Below are 19472 nucleotides of genomic sequence, written 5' to 3'. Positions count from 1 at the left end.
AAATGACTCCCATATTCTGGGAAATGGAAAATTAACAGCTACCAGTGCACACCTTTGTCACTATCACCAACTAAAAATGATTTAGTCCTTCCATTCACTCAGATCAAATTAATAAACAAATGTGGGCATAATGCTTTTGTCCGCGTGTGAATCTCTACCCTCCTGATGTAAATTATTTGTGAATACAGATTGAGGGTACTATGTGTCTCCTAATCACCTGTGTGATCTTGATACCCACGCTATCTATCAGTAGAGCATGCCACATTGTGTTTACTTCTCTAGGAGGGTGATGTATTAGTCCCTAAAGGTCTGTGGCAGAGTTGAGAGCAATTGCTTTCTCCCTAACGCTACCTTGTCTCTCCCAGTGCGTGTGTGTTTGTGTGCATGTGTGCATAATGAGGGAGGTAAGCTAGGAAGCAGGTGTAGAAGACAGATTAGCTACCAAAACTGTTCTCCCCAGCAGTGATTTGGTAATACGGGGTGGCAACTGCAAGTCAGGGCTTCCACTGTTCCACCCCATTTCTAGCCCAAACAAGCTGTATGTATAGTAATGCTGTGCAATAGCATAAAAAAATTTACAATATAATTAATTTTTTTTTTATTCTAGTTCTCTCTGGGCTATATAGTCCCTGCCTGTTGTTTTATTTACTCCATAGCTATTCTCGTTTTGTAGCTGTTTCCTTTAGCTTGTAGCTCTTAGGTCAGTCTAAGGACAAGACGTTCCTTCCAGAGATGAGTTGTGAACAGTAACAAGTAGGCTGTGTGAATGTTTCTTTTCTTCTGTGTCATTCTGAAAACCTAGCTAAAAAAACAAAGTCTCCTGCAGGTAGGATTTAGGGCCTAAATTCAGATTTTGAGGTTGGCATCGTTTCTTTGATGCCTCTGAGTAAATTACAACAGAGTAGTTGCAAGGTGATCCAAAGCCATGCCCACGTAAGTTGTAATTCTCCAGTTTGAGAGTGCTTTTTGTAGCCTCTAAAATGTATGGGACAGAATTAATTTTCTATCTTGCTACATATTTTTTCAATAATTTCATGTCATTGTTTCTATTTTTAAAATAACGTCTTGATTCATAAACAGTGTTACAGGCCTTGTGCCATGCTGGAATCATCCATACTTTGCTAGGACATTAATACAAGTGTAATAGTTACGGCTCCTGTTGTAAATATTTGTTCCGAGAGGGCGGAGGACTTTAACATCCAGCCAGAACAATTGATTAATAGAAATGGAAAGACAAGTAGTACCACACTCAGCTCCTCTTTCTCTTTCTTCTTCTGGACAATAAATGTGCTGGTGGTGCTAAATGCCTTCATTCATAAGCGAGTACAATAAAGATTCGTCTTTAATTATTTCTGGCATATGTCCTTTAAATTCAAAGCCTGTAAATCGCAATGGGCAAAGGGTAATATGTCTTAACAGGTTACACCTCCCAAAGGATTTGTTGATTGACATCAAAATTGTTTCCCCTCCCTCTCTTCTGACTGACAGAATGGCAGGTGTGAAGTGATGGCAGTGTGCTGTAATAACGTGTCAAAAGACCTTAAATCAAGACTAATGTGGCTTCAATGATAAGCTCCCAAACGTTTGTATGGCAGAAAATGGAATTGTAGGGCAGATTCATCTTGGGACTATTATATCTTTGCACTTTCTAAAAGTGCTTTTTAGTTAGGGTCTTTGGATGATTACGGGGCAGAGGTTTTAGAAGTATTTCTTCTTACAAAGTCATTGTGAGGAGAAAAACATTTCTATGCTTACTACTGTGAAGAACTTACATCTAGTGGGTTGTGGGTTTTTTTTTGCACAGTGATCTTTTAATATAAATGTAACCCAGAACCTGAAATAGAGAAAAATATAGTTGTTTCAGCAGCTACTGGTGGTCACTCCTTTGAACAAAACTAAGCATTTAATGCTTGAAGAAACGCTAGAAAGGCAGTGAGCATAAATAAGGGTGGATACACAGAGAGGCAGTTTCACGTAAGCCACCTACAATGTGCAGTTTGTGCAGAATTTCCTGACCTACAGGGAACCTAACTCACAGTCGAAAGGATGATGGGTCACTAAATCTCAATTTTATTCTACAGGAATGCGTCTTTGTATGCATAAATATATTATATAAAAAAAAATTGAACAATATAGCACAGAAGCTGCTCAAGTCCAGTCAAATCATGATACAAAAAAACCGCAGAGGCTGTGCAAGGAGTCCAGCAATGGTCTGAATTCTGCCCTGAGGGGCAGACAGATGCTCTCTGACCTTCCCAAAGTTTCAGATCAGGTCCTCATTGCTCAGTTTCTGTATCTGAGGGTACTCGAGTGGAGTACTTGAGAGTACCAAATGCAAGTGTTTGTGTACAAACTCAAAATGCGTTTACACGTTACAATATCTCTCAAGACAAGAGGTTTTGCATTTGTTGCACGGGTTTAGCCAGGATGTTATGAATGTTAATGAGGAAAAAATGGCAGTCCTGTTGATTATTTCTCTTCTTTGGAAAGCAGTTTTTGTGCATTAAAACTTTAGGGCATTTTAAGATAATCATTATCCAGAGAACTTCATGCTGCAAATCTATAGAAAACCTGCAATTGGATTTTTGGCATTGTCTATATAAATAAAAGATTTTCTGTATTAAAAAATGCAAATATATATATATTATTGATATATATAAACAAACAGGAGACTCATTCTATGATAGGTACAAGGCATGGATGTGGGAATACAAGAGATTTTTCCCTTTAAGTCTACCACTCGGCATTTACACAAGATGCTAATGATGGATGGAAACCCACCACTGTGTCACAAACGGTGTGAGAGCTGGTATTGAAATGTGCTGGCCAGAACAATCCGGTCAGAACTGAGTGAATGTTTTAGTAATACCATGTCAGTGTGGGGAGTATTTGAAGGTTAGATTAGGAATTCTGAGTACAAACACCTTGGCCTTAGACAACATTCACTATGGGTAAGAGATGAACCATGCTGGCAGGGCAGGTGGGAAAACTTCCACTAATTCCTCATGTGCCATTCCTGGTGTGTGAGAAAATGGAAGTTTTGTATTACCAGGTCTCTCTAAATAACTAAACTGAAGATAAAACAATTTAGGGCCTTGACTTAATGCTTTTATGTGTGACCCCTTGTCTCAGTCTCAGTCTGCCCGGTGACAATTAGCTAGGACAAGAGGCACTGGAGGGCAGGTCTTTGTGAAGAATTCCAAGGAATTTTGCACTTCCTTGGAGACAGCATTGTTCGGGGCATTTCCCAGCAGGTCTGTATGGAAATCTTTTAATTAGTTCTCGTCAATATAACAACAAATACTGGAAAGAAAGAAGGACTTGTATGATAATACTGCATGCCGGGTCAGAAGAAACCCTTACCCCGCCCTGTGGTTCTGGAAATACCCAGAAAAGACCTCTGTTGCAACTCCAGCTGTCTGCTTTGGTACTTATTCCCGCTGAGACAGGTACCAAAAAATTAGGACAGAAGTTAAGCCAACTCAGGCAAAAAATGAAAAAAGTGAACTAAAACAAAGTAACAAAACAAAAAGAAAGCCAAGACAGTCTCTTTACCCTACAGTTGTAGGTGAGTGTAAGAAAAAATTATTACCCCCAAAAATTCTTGCTGATCGACAGTGAAGTAATGGTCATGACAACTTGGAGGAACCTGCTCTACTCACCTTTCCCAGCACAGCTGGGAGCTGTTTCTGACAGAGGGGAGTCTGCGCATAGAAAAAGCTGATTCCAACTTTTACGCAGTAACATGAGTGAAATTGGACTTTCGGGAGGGGGAGGAAAGGGTCTGAGGTCATGGACATAACAGCACAAAAAGTGTAAATTAAGCATAGTGGAATGCAGGATTAAGAATTCCTAAAAGTTATTGCATAAATAAGTTGGTTTGAAAGTAAGAGTATTAAACAAAAAACCCCTTAATATGCCCTAGTGCTTCCTCAGTACCACAGCTGGTAGTACTGGTCTAGAAATTGAAGAAAGTGTTAAGTTAACAAAGAACTAAATTGTGTCAGTAGCGCTGAAGAAGGTTCACGGAAGCATTGATTTATTTGAAGAAATAAATTGTTTACAAAGACTGAGAACGAAACGGGTGTTCGTGTAGCGCGAAGCCCCATTTGGCAAGAGGCAGTATAATGCGAATGACCGCTGCCAGGCCGACGGCTCCGCTTGCACCGTCCACCCGCAGGTCATCGCCAGTTTTCTTTTCATATAGCTACGTTTTAAAGGTGACCTCACCCAAAGCTCGCAGTCATTCTTTATCTCCCCAGCTTCCTAGCGACAGACCACATGTATTTAATCCTTATTTCTTTAAAAAACCCCAAACCCCATGATTCCCTTCTCCTTATCCCAAAGCAAGGCCTAACAAGGGAGCTGCCATTGTCCCCTCCCTCCCTCCCCTGCAATCCCCCCTTACTAAACCCGCTCTCTGAGCTTCATAATTTAAGCTTCTTACATAAAGTGGTCCTAAACTTAGGTAACCTCTATGGAAAGTGGCTCTGACAGTCCCAGACTCTAACAGGACCCCAGCCCCTGCTCCAGGAGCCTACAGCTGACTTGTCACTCCGTGTTGCTAGTTTCTGGCTTTTCTCTTCTGTATCAAGCGACCGAATTTCCTTCCTGTCTAATGGCCTGTGTGAGATGACATACTAATTTCATTTTTTATATGTACATACACACACACACCATGGACGTACATACGGTCCACCTCGTTCTGGTTTACCCAGCCATCAGGAAACAAGTCCTGAATTTGTCTTGAAACTTGTTTCCAGTGCTGAAGAGGGGAACGGGAACTGGACGGGTGTCAGTCTTCCTGCTGTCTCCTACCTATGACAACTTTAAGACAAATAAAGAAAAAAAATCCAACCAAGCAACAGAACACTAGATAGTCACTGCAGTTTGCAATGCACTGTACTTAAATGTACACGGTCTCTTGGTACCTCTGTAAAATTCCCCACCTTGTGACCCAGTTTCATGGAAACGTTATGGTCCCCGGGCCCATAATCATGGTCTAGGAACGAAATCTGATTCACGGTACTGATTTTCAAGTTAGGCAGCTTAAATTTGCCTACAATCAATAAATGACAAGGCCACCAGCATGCAAACCAGAGCACGCTAACGTACAGTCAGTAATTTACATTATATACGCTATTCAAATGCCAGCACGCTGCTAATGGCTGTGGAGGAACGGTTCCCTTTCACCATCCAAACACTTAAACTGAAAAATGGGGTTTGAAAACTTTTTTTTCCTTTTGATTTCTTTCCTTTTCTTCATTTATCTTTTTAACTAAGTCCTCCTGACCATGTTTCTGGAAAAGCAATAATAATTAAAAGAAAAAAAAGTTAAAAATAATTTGCCTTTCTTTTTACCCAAAGAAGCTTTGGGTTTGGTTTTCTATTTGGGGGAAGTGTGTGTGTGTTTGGTTTTTTTTGTTTTGTTGTTTGGTTTTTTTGGAGGCGGTGTGAGAGCGAGCTAGTTATTTTGTCCGATAATCTATTTTTTTTATATAAACCTCGGTGAAAACGTGCACTATGGCAAAGTCTAAACCCTCCACCCAAGCAGCCACTTCAGGAAATGTTTCCATTGTAAAAGTTGGTAAAATATGACAATATTCCTAAACCTCATTTTTCCTCTGAAGCATTACTTAACCCTCAGGCAATAAATTTAATCACTGAAGTGAGAAATGGACCCTTTTAGTAAGGCTTTTAACTACACATCTTAATGAAACCTAAACAAATGGCGTCCCTGCCACTATGGCGGTTGCATGTGTGTTTATGTATACTATGAAAGCAAAATAAATATTTTTCATACTTGGAGATTTATTGTTCTATGGTAATTTACAAACAGCACTGGAATATAAACAGACAATTCTTTCTTTTTAAGAACTGCAGTTTGCTGGCTTTCTTCTGTATGTGACTGATGACCACCATGAGGGGCTTCACAGCAGCTTGGTTTGTTACCAGATCCAGAAAAGATGTGGGTTTGCCTACAAGGAGAATGGGTGCGTTTTAAGGTACGTTTATCTTTATTTGACTTGTTTGTTTGTTCCTTCAAAGACAACTCACATCTCTGACCTCTGACACGGGCTCACCCACGCTGTAGGCTGTGGAAACGGAATTTTCCTACATCCAGGCGTTCACTTTGCATTAGTAAAACCCCTGCATGCTACTCTTGTCCTCCCCCCCCCACCCCCCTCCTAATTCTAGTGGATTTTATGCTTTATAAAACCAAGCTGTTTCAAATATGAATAAATCTGCACGTCAAGCCCACCCTCTTCCCCACAGATACAAATCTGAATATGAATGTCAGAACCCGTGCACATGCCTAGTTTCTGTAGGAGAGCATTCTGCCTATCTGGAGAAGTGATTTGACTTCCTGTATTGCATTAGACCACTGTCATTAACGACAGAGGTGTCATTTTGATGTGATCTGTGAGGCAGTAGAAGCTTTGAAGTTGAAAGATAGAACAGACATGGATAAATTGTACTCTGAGTATGCTGCTATTGCACCATTATTGCTGGCAATTATTTCACCAAGTGACACATCTGATAAAAAGTCACCCGCCTTGCTATGGAAAGGAACCACAGTTCGCTGAAGCACATGGTAGATCTGTTGATTTTAGAGACTGACAAAAAGCTCATTAGTTTTGGCCTGATCATTCTGCACCGATCTTGAATTCTTTTGTATTGTTTCCGCACACACCCCCCCCACCCTTCTTTTCGGTTGGTTTCCTTTTCTGAGATAGCACGTTTGCTTTTCTCTTTTAACATTTGGCCATTTCCTCTCTCTTCTCCATCCCACTTTCCCCAACACATCCCTTCCTAATGATGTTCTTCGTATGCCTCCCCCTTCTCTCACTCCTTCCTTAACAGTCTTGAACAATGTTTATTTCTTTATTGATCTCATAAAGTGGGGGGGTTTATGACTTTTATTTTTAATCTGCAGAGCATGTGAAATCTAACTTCTCTGAATAAATAACAGCAGATTCCAGGTAATTAAATTTCAGGTGAAACACAGAATACAGATTGGTCCCTTCAGCTATGCCCCATGGGCTAAGTTAAGTGGATTCATATTGTGGGGCTTCACCTAAGTAAAGACTTCAGTTAAGGGATGCATATAGACTTACTGCCAAAATTCCCATGGGAATTGATTTATATTGATTGCTTGGATGATGATATGCCTGTAATGGAGAAAAGGGAACAGGAGCTTGCAAGCAGGAAGCTTTTAAATAAAGTGTGTAATCAAGAAAAAGGTAAATGAAACTACATTTTTTAAGTGTGTAGGGTAACAGGGTGAGATAAAAGGCCATAATTTATCACCAGATGTTTTTATCTGACTAGCAAAAAAAAAAACAACAGTGGATGTATAGCAAGAGAACAATTATGTTGTAAGAGGGTGATCCACATGTATATTTGAAAGGAGTTCCTTGTCACATTAAAGAATTCTGGGCAAATCGTTCTAAAGCACAAGTTTTGAGGAACAGAGGCATGGAAAGTATCAGAGGTTTTAGAGGTTCTTTCTATTTCTAAGCTGAAGAACAGTTCCGTACGACACAAGCTCATTCATGTTCTGTGCTTCGATTATATTTTCCTGAACAGGTGAGCTGTAAAGGAAGGTGGCCTTAAGCCACCCACCTTACAAAAAGGTCTTTCATCACAGTACATCAGGACTGGTCTTCCATAGAGGGGTCACGGAGTAGGTGGCATAGATTCATTCCACCGAAACGCAAGTGTCTCAGATATCCAGTTACATTAGGCTCCCCTTAGAGACAATCAGGACTGATGATACCTTCAAAAGGCAGTTTGTATTAAATAACTGCTGTTTGCTGGGATGAGCACGGTCCGCATGCTTACTGAGCACGCTAAGGTATTACGAAATGAGGCGATGGTAGAGTCCATGGGAAGCAACCACAGCTTTGGAGCATGCTCTGTGAGCCGTGGACACAGCAATAGGTCACTGTCCAACAACATAAGCTTTACCAGGTCTGTGCTACTCAGTCGGAAGGATTTAAATCTTCAAAGTCTTACAGATGCAGTTATTTTTGCTCTAAATTGATGGTCTCAGTCTAATCCTTATAATTATGTCTCCGCAGCATTTATAGCCAAGGGACAGGTGATTTAACTGGCTGGAGAGGCTCAGTCCCACTAGGAATAGGCCTCCAGGTCAGAGGTGTGTTAATGAGAGAACAGCTGGAGGATGAGGAGCTGATCCTGCAGCCTCCAACAGCACTGACTTGATTACAAGGGACTTTAGAAAAAAAAACCTTTCAGTTAACAACTCTGCAAATCGTACTGCAGTTACAGCTATTATCATGACTACAAGCACTTTCGTTGTTTGTTTTGGAAGGGGCCAGGCTGGTTTTATCAAAGCCCAGGCCACGTATAAACTCCCCAGTGGTCGCTGTGCAGCGCACCACAATATTTGAAAGGGGCAGTAGGAATAAAGTGTACACCCATTTCTTCCAGGACTCATATCCTGTGCCAGTTGAGGTGGAAAAGGCCGTGTTGTAGAGGGCTTCTCTATTAGTATTCCTCAGGTGGTAAGAAGTAGTAACACAAGTATTAAAACTACCACATATGTGTTATAGGGAATAAAGCTAAGCAACTTGTGCTGCTAGTACTAGGTGCTATTTGCATTAAAAAAGCACGCTGTAGTCAGGCATATCATACCCCGACACTTTTCGTTCTGAAAGGGATCGCCAGGCATATCTTGGATATTTCTAACAAAGGTGGATGAAAAGCATAGTTTAAAACAACTATAGATTTTCACATTGTTTATAAAGACAGTTCTGGTGTTAGTTGCAAGCAAACGGCATGAGGCTGATAATTGACTTGAACAAAGATTGTAAACATAGAAAGGACAATAATCCTTTACTCAGAGCTTCTTGTGCACCTGGCAAACAGTTGGCTTCATCCTGGGCACAGCAATGCTTTTCAGTGAGATTCGAGATGCCAGAGAAGCACTGCAAAGCCCAGCCCGCTGATTTCCCTACAAAACACCCTGCGGGCATTCAAGCACACATGAAGAGAACTATTTCTTGAAAGTCCAGCTACAACCAGTTGAATCAGATGGCTGTAAGGAGTTTCATTGCTTGATGCTATGATCTTCCCTGTGAATTCTTTGGACAGAGTCCAAGGACGAGAAAGCATCTGCAGAACCTAAAGGGATGAAGTAATGTGTCTTTGCAGAAACTGATCCAACACTGCAGGGAAAGATGAACGCTGAAGCATTCAGTGAATTTAAAAGACTTTCTGTGTCACTCTTGCTATCCATGCAAACGACTCGGTTACCCAGCTCCCCAGGCCTCTACCCAGCTCCAAATCCCCTTATTAAACCTCTCCAGCACCACTCTTAGATGTAACTGTCTTACACACCTGAGTATCTCCTCTTCTTCTCCTTCCAAATTTCCCAGTCAGTCTGTGAGTTTTTAAATAATGTTATTATTTTAATAATCTGCTTAGATTTGATTCTGTAAAATGCTGTTTGTAAAGTAGTACTTCATCAACATGGGAGACTCTATGGCGAGTCCTGATGACTTTCTGGGTTTCCCTAAACTCCAGTGTCTTGCACATTTTTAGTATTTCTCCATTGCAGTTATGCCCACGCTTCAGAAAATCTATCATAAGGAAAAGTTATCTTTGAAGCGATCTTTTCCTCAGTGGGGAAATATACATGTGCAAATCACGACCTTTCTTGGCTTTAACTGGTATCACCAAAGTTGTCTTTGAAGTAAAGGAACCAGACCTGTTTCCATCAATTCCAAACATTGAACCACGATGGTGTTGGCTTTTAATAAAGCTTTGTATTCAAGCTGTAGGCCTGGGGTGGAGGGCTGCCTCATTCAGCCTGCACACGTGGACTAGGCACCCTACATGTAAAGTATCTGACCCATGATAAAACCAACATTTACTGATTTGTTTTGCACTGTCCCTTAGGATCAATGCATTTCATATTATATATTGTATTGTGTCTGATGTCTAACTAGAAGAGTTTGCTGGATAACACTTGAATGAGGGCACTGAAAAAAATAGATATGTTTATAGTTTCTCAACAATCAGAAGTTTCAAATACAATATATTATTTTACAAAAGTCTTTACTGTGGTTTGATTTGCAAGCCTCTGTGGAGAGTCTAAGAAGACAAAGATGTTGGAAATAAGAATTTATTGCAAGCAGGAAAAGAAAGTGGAAACTGGATAAAGTTTAAAAATAAAAAAAAAAGTGCTCTGGAGTGTTCATCTCTCTCCAGCACATCCACTGGGACATGTTGAACTTTCTCTCCCACTGACTGTAAGACCTTTTTGACAGAGACTGAAAGTATCTGGTTACTGGACACTGGTTTCTAGTTGCTGAAAATAAATGAGAAAGTAAAAACAGGCAAACTGCACGCAAAGGTTGATGAAAATTTTTGCATAATGGATGTTCTGAAAAGAAATTATAATAATATACATGTGTTTTCAGGCCTGGGGCCCTGGGGGGAGAGAAGGGGGAGTGTTTTTTGAAGAGGTCAGTCAAGTACACAGAGCCAGAAATCATGCTTAGGCCCTAGCTTAGCTGCAGAAACACTACATCAAGTCCTTATGGATAGATAGTTTTTTCTGCCTTAACCAAGACTGCACAAAGTCTTTCCTGAGTAAATCTGCCTATCTTAGTTCTCATTTTGTTATGTTTGGATATTGTTTGGTTATTTGCCCCTGTTCTTCTTTCCATGTTTTCTGTCACAGCTAGAGGGGTTTTTTTGGTACATAATTCCTATTTGGAAGGCTTAGGCCTTTGTGCTAGCTTATGACACAGCCAGGCATGGTGAACTCACCTGCTGTATAAAAGAGTAAAGATCACATAGAACCATTACAGAAAACAAAGTCTAAATATTAATTCAGAGCAATTGACTTAATAAAGGTCGGTACATGGCGGTGCAGCTGCAGTTTAAGGATAAGCACTACCTTCAGAAATGGTGTTTCTCCTTAGAAGGAAGCTATGAGACACACAAGCAACAGAGGGTAGACACGAGGTCATCTCTTTCTATATATTCTCCTTTTGGTCCCTTGATGGGAATAGTAACACGTTTCAGTCCCCATTCTCAAAGAGGATGAGGAGGGAGGGAAGAGCCAGGATCAAAACCTGCATAATTTTATCACATAACTCACCATCAATGCACAACTCCTTTTCTTCCGATACACTGTGGAGATTTTCTCCCTTGATTTCACTCACTCACATTTGTAATTTAGCTATCTCATTAGGACACAATTACATGATAAATTCTCTCTAGTAGTAAATCCAGGCTAAGAAGGTGCAGGTCCCAGCCACGCAGCCTTTCCCCAGGCTCCCCAGATGTGGTTATACATGAGGCAGCCAGCAAACAGCGAGCCAGGCAGCAAGCAGGCCCAGCAAAGAGCTCCAGGCAAGAAACCATGCGCTTGATTTGAGCCCAGAGCCACCCTCCTTCCATCCACGCTATGCCCTGAGCAAGATGCGTGTGGGTAAATGCCTCATGTCCTAGCTCAGCACAATTCTGAGGACACCATGGTTTTTTTCCTCTTGGAAGGAGTCAGTCTGTCCCAAGACATTTGAGTCCCTTGCGCTCATCAGTTACACTGCGTCTGCCTTCTCAGCTTAGTCTTTGAGGATAACCGTAGGACTTGGTGGTTGGGCTCTGCGTTACGCGATAGCTGCCTGCCAAAGCGCCCTTCACCACGAAGGGCCTCGCAGCTATCTAGGTGAGCGAGCTACGCTGTTAAACTGAGGCTCCCCCGCTGCGCCCGTCCCCTGCCCCAGCTTGCTCTCCCAAGGGGAAAAAAATTCTTTAGCCAAGTTACAGATGTGCTAAGCAGCCATTCATTTGAAAGATACATACATTTATTTTCTATATGTTTATGTACATATAGAAAGGCTTTTATATATATGTGTGTGTGTAAAAAAAAATAATGTACTGCCCTTGAGGCCAGAATGACTTGTCTTTACACAAAAGCAGAGTACAGGTTCCAATGCCCTCTATCAAACCCTTTTGCTACAAAAAAAAAGCTCAGTGCTGTGAGCCCTATAATATATTACAGAAGAAGAGTGATCAAAAATGTCCTCATGATAAGGCTTAACTGCATGACTGGGGGGACCATGTTCGCTCTAGGTGATTCTAGGTGGTAAACTGCAGCTTGCAGTGCAGGTGGTGGGCTAGCTGTCACCTACTGTAATGTATATTTTATATATATATATTATTTATATTATTATTGTTGTTGAAGATGATGTTGTTATATTCTTCGTATTTAAAAACATTTTAGCGATGTTATCTATACTTAGAGCTCAAGGCTGCAGGATTAAATTGATTTATGAATTTTTTTTTTCAAGGAAGTTATGAAGCACATGGCTGTAGCTTGGCCGTGCAAGTCAATACTGATTAGAAGCAGGGGGTTTACGTCTGTATTACCAACCCATCCGACACATACCCATTCCTCTAACAGAGTAGCACATATCAATGATACAGCCCACTATCCTGTGCTCGACAAACATCCCACCACCAAATGCAACAAAATAAATCTACACCCCTGCAAAATGCTTGGAAATCTGGATATTGGCTACTGGAATGTATATAGACACATTTCTCACCTCAAGATGCCTTTTTGTTCTTTCTGTCTTTAGTCATTTATTTATTTAAAATAATATGTGTCAATCCATTCGGCTTGTATTGAGGGACTTGGGAAAATGAAGTGATTCAATTTAAGTCTGGCTTTCCAGTTCACGTTGTTCCCTCAGCGTGTAACACACAGGCCGCCTGGTGTGGGTAACTGCACGCCGGTGTAGTGCTGCTGTGGGGCAGGCTGTGAGGGCAGGCCGTGCCGTCAGCTAATCCCCGGCTTCAGGGGAGGGTAAGGGCTGTAAGCGCGTACGTACGCGGCCCACGCACGTTCAGCTGTCATGTTCAGCGCGTACTGTACGACCACAGCCTGGCGACAAGATTCACAATTTTAATTTTCAGACGTTCACCATGTCTAAAGATTTTTAAGGTTCGGGGGGGAGAGAGGCAGGCAAATGTTAGCCCTCATTGTTCTGCCTTAGAACTGTAAGATCTGGGCGGGAAACAGAGTTCTTGCGTGCTCTAGGTAAAAAAATGATGTTGGTAACATTTTGAAGGCTGTGCATCCTGCCACTAAATTTCAGTCCCCACCTCTATCATTAACCAAGTACTAGTTCACTGTTGCTAGCAAAACTTGTGAGCTTGCAAAGATGAAAGCTGGGACGTCTGTAATGCACAATAACTTAGTTGGTTAAGGACTCACTTAAAGATCTTTGACTGCCTTTCCTTTAATTCTCAGAACTAGGCCTGAACATCCTCCACCTTTGAAGTGAAAGAAAATTTACAATCTTTTCTTAAAATAGCATTTTTTTTTTTTCTAGGGGCTGCGGATGGGGCAAAAGGTGGGATTGTGGTAAGTGAGGGAGGACCAGAAAGTGGCTTATTTTTTGCGTGTGTGTGGTTTGGTTTTTTTTTTTTTTGGATTGCAATGGAAGTTTATGGCAAATACTCGACTTTGCCTTTGGGCTGTGAGGCAAAGGATTGTTTCACAGTTCCCCTGCCCCTCAGCGGCACTCCTTCAATGCACAACGCTATGCTTATGAAATCACCTCCCTAGCTTGAACCATATTTGCAATTAAAATGAATACCAAAATTTATATTTAGCCTCATATACAGCAAAAGGCAATTGCATCCTAATTAAAGGATTGTGAAAGAGTAGCATGTATTCACGGACAACTATGTATGGATAAATACCTCTTTTGTGATACGGATCCTCATGCAGGGAGCAGACACCTGATTAAACCTGTGATGAAGGATAAGCTTCCCAGCCTAAAATGGGTGCTTGTTCATAGTCTTTCATGGCTGTCCCTCGCTTCCCTGTTATCATTCTCCTGCAGAAATTAGAAGTCACGCTTATTAGTTAGTGCCTGCCTCCATGAAGGGATGAGGTCAAGGAGTAACATCTAAACTGGACCTAGGACACATCTCCGTGAAGGTTTACTAACATAGTCCTTTCACTGGACTGCTCTAGACAGCCATGGCTGTTTTTGTGGTCCGTAAACTCCCTCCATCAGTGAGAGCACCTAAGGCTGGTTTTGACAGGTGTACGCACTGAGGGCCGGCCCAGTTCGCTTCACCAACGTGGTGCTGAGTGAGCTGGTTGCACAGTCCTCCGTGGTCCTGCACAAATACTGTTGTGTATGGTGGTTGTTTCCCCCACCCATGAAACACTTCATTTGCTTAGAAAACACCAGTGTAGGCATTTTATACCCAGTTCTTTACATTATATGTCTCCAAGTTAGGACCAAACTGACTATTTATGCTTCTTTTGGTTTTTTCGACACTTAACTGAGCCTTTTGCAGTGCTCTGCTCGCTCCTTTCCTCTCCAGGATTCAGACTCAAACAAGGTTTATCACACTGCGGTTGATTACCAATCACTGTGGCGAAGCTGCCACACAGGAGATTAATGATGTCACCTTTAATGACAAGGTTATTTTAAAGAGCACAATGCCAGCCGCGTGCGTACAACCTTAGAGTCCAAAAGGACGCTAACTTTTTCTTAAACTTAAGACGTAGAGGTGCAGGTAGGATTATGTCTAGTTCCTGCACTGCAGTAGAAGAAGCATAGTCCAAATCTTACATGCAACTTCTAAATGTACTCGTCATGAGAGATTAGAAAATCTTTGGACTGCTTAGCAACGTTATCAGTCCATCATAACCTGACCTGTCAGAGCTAAAGGAGTCATGAGATGCTCTGTTCAACCACGTAAAGTAGCTAAATTATGCCAGATGATAGGTGTCTTTGACTACGTAACTGGAGTTAGGATGACCGGTGTTACTGCAGAATTATTCACTTACAAGCCTCGCAGCATTCTCCACAGCAGCTGATATTAATTATTATTAGGAAGGGGTTGATTCTGGAGAGCGATCAAGAGAGACAGCTGGGTTAGACTTAGTTCAAAGTATTAATAGCATCGGTTTTGTGGAAAGGGTGTTATTCATGACTTGGTGATACACATTGCATGACTTTATGGGACACCGCCTGGCTCAAAGGGAAAACAGAAAACACAGCAATCTCGCCTTCTTTTAGAACACAAATACATAAATTTTAATCTGAGAAAAATACAAAATGAAACCATGTACAAGTTATGTACAAACCCTTTTTACAGGACAATATATTTATCACTGGATATTACATATGACAAAGTCAGGTAGATCATCTCTGAGCACCAGCATTTGTTCTCTCTCACCAACCCGTAATGGTAAAAAGTAAAATCATGAAGTCATACTCCTTTTTCTTGATGAACTTTTAAGTTAAGCAGAGAACTGGTTCTCAGTGTACCCCCCATCCTCACCCCCAAACTGTAACTAAATAGACAGGAGTAGCCATCAAAATATGTCGTATACATGTGTTTGCATTTGTGTGTTTTTCTGAAGGAAGGAAAAACCATGAGCCTTGAACACTACAGAAATCCAAAAGTTAAAATTATATCAACTTTACCTTGTTTTTTGGGCAGAGGCTGGATTATCTGCATTGGCTAAGCGTGTGTTTCCCAAGCTAGACCATGTCAGAAGCGGCGTTTGGTTTTCTACTGCTGCTTAAGGAAAACTTGAGCTAACTTCTGCTGGCCTTTTCATGTGGTTCCTGTTACTTATTGTCCAGTCAACAAAGTGTTCATAGGCCAGATTTTTGGTTTCTGAAAAAAAATCTGTGTTTTCTATTACATGTATTCAACTGCCTGTATGTGGTGTTGTGGGTTTGGGTTGTTTTTTTATAAAGATCTCCTCTAAAATGCAGCGGCTGAAGCAGCAACAAGCTTTCTCTCAACCTCAGTGAGGTTCTAATTAGATGCAGCGTTACTGGGTTTAGCTTCTTAAGTTAGATATTGCTCTTAATTAGACCCAAAGTGATAAAAAAAGTCTTTTATATTTTCTTCCTTCCCCCTACCCCTTCTTGTTTTGATAGTTAACACCGTGATATAAAACAGCTACATTAGATCAGCAGCCCTATCTATTACCTTCAGCAGAATTTCCTTGGTTACATAGACTACTGCACATTACAGACTGCACCGGTTCAACGTGGCTGCATGTGCTATAGCAGAGAATATCTGTGCGGGCTAGATACATCGCTGCTTATATAGATCTAGCTTTGATAAATGCGGGGGCAGAACTGTCAATACGATAGGCCTATGTACCACCCCAGGCAGCGGCCACAGCTGAGCAGCTACTCCAGTCCTTTCGCTATTTCAGGCGGGGGCTGTACCCACACCTACCGGGATTGCTCAGTACAGAAGTACTGCAAGTATTATGCCTGCTAACTGAGTACTAGGAGACCTGGTGTGCATATATAAGGAATTTAAAAAGCTGTATCCCCTAAGCCTGGGATTGCGCAAACACCGTTGAATTTAAAAATCAAGATAAAAATAAAGATAAAGATAAAAATAAAAAAAAAAAAATAGTGCTTGTTCAAATGTTGGGGCTATTGGTGGTTCAGCTGGCAGGGAGAGGAAAACAAAAGAGAAGGATTATGAACTCGCCTGTCCCCTGAATTTTTCTATGCATTTGCCATTGACTTTGACAGCTATTCCCAGGCCAATCCACTGTCACACAGGGAAAGGATTTCTGTTTTCACTTTGTCCTGTTCATCGCCTTTCACACACTTGGTTATTTTGTTTAAGCACATTTAAAACTAGAAATGAAAGGTGAGACACACACTACTTCTGGTGTTAAAGAAATTCGCAATGCTAACAGCTTTATAACCAAAACACCACCGTCCTGCCCCTCACATACACACCACCCCCCCGACCTCGATATGTGTTCATTTAAACATCGGGATCCAGAAGCCCTTACGAACCTGCTTCTTGATAAAACCATTTAAGCGCCTGCTCTGGGTTTGACTTTGCGCCCATGTGAATCAGCTGGAACAGGGCAGTTACCAACATATTTATGGATTTGCTGGTGAGTGACCAAGCAGTGAAAACCACGCATAATTACCCATTTCTAAATTATTGCTTTTTTTTTTGTCAAGCGTCCGTTATTGCAGTAGTTGTTAGATGTAGTTTGCATATGCACATACCCCCCAACAAAACCAGGCCTCTCTGGGTGAGAACACGCTATTACACTTTCCCCTTCTTCTCCTACTCTATGAAGAGGTCAGGAAATGCAAAACTTCCTTACACAGGCCAAAAAAAAACCCCAACAACCACCACCAAACCGCCTACACAAAAAGGCTGTAGGCACCGCTTCTGTAGTGTCGCTCATATGTTACAGGCAAACTATTTTTCCCCATTTGGCTGAGGCCAGTTAAGTCTTGTCACACTCATGCTGCCTGAGCCATTGGGTGGCCTTTTTGCTTTAAAATAAAAATATATATTAAAAAAAAAAAAAAGGAGAAAAAGAAATATCTTTAGTAAGCTGCCAAAGGCTCATCAACGCTTTCAAGACCTCTGTGTGGCTTAATAAGGCTACATGGGCTCCTCATTAGCCTGAAGCTCATGGCCTGTGCCTTCTATGAGCAGCACTGGCTTTCCCGGCAAAGATAAACTGGAAGAAGCTGCACGCACACATTTGCTGGAGGACCTGGGTGTGCCGCATCTCGCTGACCCCCCCCCAGCTTTCCCTGTCCCTGCGCTCCTGGCTTTTGGCTTGCAGGGTTTGCAGGGTCCCGCTGCGTTACGGCTGGAATAACAGCCTTGTCCGTGACCCTGCAGCGCGGAATAACCGCTCCCATGCCGGAGCAAGGGGTTCGTACTTTCCGGCACATGGATGCCTTGTTTGGCCACCGATGCTGATTTGCAAAAAAGAAGAGCTTTTAAAAGGGAGGCGACAGGTTTAGAAATTTTTTGAAAAGGACGAGGAACTGTTTGTACCTTTTTTCCGCCTCTATTAATTGACGCACTGGATACTTATTACTTTACATGCAACAGTAAGACAGTCTCATTGAGGCCTTAAAAATTGCATTTAACCTCTGACTATCTTTTCTTTACACCTTAACTTTTGCTGTGCTTGGCACTTGCCCCCCGCCCAGAGGACAGTTTTATCCTTTCATCTTAGCGCTCATGGGCTTTGGGGGACAGCTACAAGCCACAGCCAGGAGGCAGAGAGACAGCAGGCTTCGTGGCAGCGTGGGAACACGCGGCTGCGAGGAGGGCCGGGGCGCGCACGCCTGCTCGAGCAGCGAGAGGCTGCTGCAGCCCTGCTGATAGACCCAACGGGACCGGCTGTTTTAGTCAAACGGGGAGGAAACGGGGTACAAGTCCTCCGTGTGCTAGCCTGGCAGGCACATTATCTTCGTGTCTTTCTTCACCCCACCCTCCCAAAAAAATAATGACCACCTTACGATGACACTCTCAAGTACATCCACACCCCCCATATCTATAGTTGTGTGTATATATACACACACACGTGTGTGACTATGCATACATACACGTGCGCACACACTCACTCAATCCACCACATTAGTTACTCCCCCCCCCCCCCCAAAAAAGTTGTTTTGCCTGTATTAATTGTTCATGCAGAATGAATGAAAATGCTGAAAAAGTCCAGGATTTTGTTTGGTTTGGGGTTTTTGCTCTGTCCGTCCCTGTCCGTGTCCCCCCCCATCTCTTTTGAGAAGTGAGAAATATTAATAAAGATCAAAAACTAATTTCCACATCATCCTGTGGTCTGCCAGCTGTCACTCAGGCCACTTTCCCAGCCACTCCATATAACCAACTATTGGTGCTGGCTTTATTGTAGTCTTTAATGGCCGAATGGCAAAGCTCTGCAACAAGTTTTCGACACGAGCCGCCACCTAACTGCCAGGAGTCAGTCCTGCGTCCTTGATCAGCGAAAAGAGGCGTAAGAAAAAATTATTGATTATCCCTAGCTTTTCTATAACTGGCAAATGCAGACCCGTCCCTAGACCTTTGTCTCACTTGCTCTCGCCGGGTGGCGTCCTGGCTGGCTGGCGTTACATAGGCACCTAGCTGTGCTGGGAGGGGCGTGCGCCGACCCATGTATCCGCTCAAATAAATACATAAATAACTGTCCTTTATTTATGTACAGTTGGCAGCATGATATTTTTGGGTGTGACAGTTAAACTGGACAGACACACACAAACATCAGCTATGTAGGAGTGTTGTATTTGAGCCATTTTAGTATGTTTTCCCCAGTGACGGCTCACTTTGAAGAAAGGAAGGATGCTCAGAAATGGCACTGATAAAGTACAAGGTAGAGCGTTCTGTGCCCTTACATTAAATACTGGCCTTCTAAGACAAAAGTCACAGGTACTTGGTGAAGTTGAACACAAACCTCAATTTTTTTCCCTGTACTCAGGACCAGCTTTTTTTGCTCGGGTTATAATATGAATGCAGTTCATAAATGAAAAAGGAGCACTGACTTCAAAGTAAAGGATTAACATGACCCAATGCAGAAACTGGATGTAGATTATAACGCATCACCAGCTGAAGCAGCGTAGATTGGAAGCACTCAC

The sequence above is a fragment of the Phalacrocorax aristotelis genome, chromosome 14, assembly GCF_949628215.1.
Source record: "Phalacrocorax aristotelis chromosome 14, bGulAri2.1, whole genome shotgun sequence".
Classification (NCBI taxonomy): domain Eukaryota; kingdom Metazoa; phylum Chordata; class Aves; order Suliformes; family Phalacrocoracidae; genus Phalacrocorax; species Phalacrocorax aristotelis.
This window is presented reverse-complemented; position numbering follows the sequence as displayed.